This window comes from Schistocerca cancellata, chromosome 2, assembly GCF_023864275.1.
Source record: "Schistocerca cancellata isolate TAMUIC-IGC-003103 chromosome 2, iqSchCanc2.1, whole genome shotgun sequence".
Taxonomy (NCBI): domain Eukaryota; kingdom Metazoa; phylum Arthropoda; class Insecta; order Orthoptera; family Acrididae; genus Schistocerca; species Schistocerca cancellata.
The window spans coordinates 844175977-844178024 of NC_064627.1; positions in this window are offsets into that span (position 1 = coordinate 844175977).

Below are 2048 nucleotides of genomic sequence, written 5' to 3' on the forward strand. Positions count from 1 at the left end.
ATTTTCATACAGAGCGCTATGTAACGTTGCCAATAAGAAAACATAAACAGCCTACTTACAATGTGTCTAATACAAGTATATGTCTCTTATACTTCTCGAATTTGTTTCTCCACTGCAATTACTGATTCACAAATACAGCACTGTTTCAAGCACAAATCTCATAACTAACCCCCACTCCTTTCCTCTAATTAACTGAATTCCTGAACCCTTTTCTTCTACGATGTGACTTTTGACTGTTAGCTGTTTTCCTACCGAGTTCTTCTTGCTGTTTATCCCCGACGTGTCTGCGCGCTACCGCTCAATGCGGGAGCTCAACTACGACTACTTCACACTAGGGATGCTGGTTATCGCTGAAACAACCTGTTTTCGGTTGAATCGTGTTTTCTTGCACGCCAGTTTAACCCAACTGTTAAAACTGCTCAAAATAACCTATTTCTAAAATAACTGATTTTCTGTTTTTTTATTCCTATTGCTTCTTGGAAAAAAACGTAAAACTCAAAAAAAGATTGTAAAAAATTGACTCTCTAAGTTTCAAGATATAAAGCATCAAAATATCAAATTAATAGTCAAATAAAAGGAAACTTCATTCGTCCACCATTCGCTGATTTTCAGGAAAACTAATAATTCAGTCGCCATTATTCTCCTAATAGACTCCAATTTTTTGAATCTCTGCTAAAAAATCATGTTGCAATCGGGTATCATACGACTGGGTATTACGAATAATTAGTGCTAGAGGCTAAAACTGGGCTTGAAGAATTCCGTTTTTTGTGTTAATTTGTCCGTTTTCAAGGGCTACAAGCAGATAAAGGCGTATTATGTAGACTCAGACAGCAGATCAGTTACTTTCTATTTTTGTTGCAAGCTATGAATGAACTGTTTATTTTTAATTTCTTAGACTTTCCCGCTGATTTTGTGACATCTCGTTGAATCGGGTGTACTGCGGTGGTCTGCGTTTTTCTAACACAATATTTCGACGTCGTACCTCGGCGTCTTCATCAGGTGTTTCCTGTGACCCCGATTCAACGAGATGTTAATTTTTAATTTATTAGTTACCATAATTTCCTTCACCTTTTATTATTTCATAGAAATGTCTGACAAAGTTTAAGTCATGACACACGCATCAGGGACACTATTGTTTCAGTAATGCTGTACCAATTCTTATGCAACGTGTTTGTTGCTCGTTTCTGTCGGTATTGTTATTAAAATACTACTGATTCCTTTTCCCAGTCTCTATGGTAATCCAAGACTGCAAACCAATGCACATTTTACGAATAAAAATTGCTCCATTTTTTTGGTGCACCCACTTGTAACCTGGCGAAGTATTTAACCTCTGTTATCAGTCCACATGTTGGCAAATGTGAACACCATATCTATAATTTGATGGATTCTATTCGACGATTGAAATCTTTGAGGCTGGGTGCTTCAGATTTATTCCTGAGTTATAATGGAGTATCTCTGTTTACACAGCTGGCCCGGGTGGCCGAGCGGTTCTAGGCGCTACAGTCTGGAACCGCGCGACCGCTACGGTCGCAGGTTCGAATCCTGCCTCGGGCATGGATGTGTGTGATGTTCTTAGGTTAGTTAGGTTTAAATAGTTCTAAGTTCTAGGGGACTGATGACCTCAGAAGTTAAGCCCATAGTGCTCAGAGCCATTTGAACCGTTTTTCTGTTTACACGAGTCCCTCTGGAAGAGTCCCTGAGTTTGATTAGTGAAAAACTGGATGAAGAGTTGGTGAAGCTTTGTCGTCATGTGCTGACGTCCACGTAGTTTTCATTTAACACCAGCATTTTTGAGCAGAGTGACGGAGTGGTTGTGGTTTGTCTTTTATTACTCACAGTCGCCAATTTATTTAAGGAGGACTTCGAGGAAATGGCACTGAGGACTTCAGCGTTGCAACCAACGTGCTTCTGAAGATATGTAGATGATAAGTTTTCGCCTGGCCACATGGATATGATGCCCTCATTTTTGGACCACTTCACCTTTCTTCATCCTGACATTAGATTTACCATGAAGGTTGAAAGTGATGGGATGCTTCAATTCTCGAACG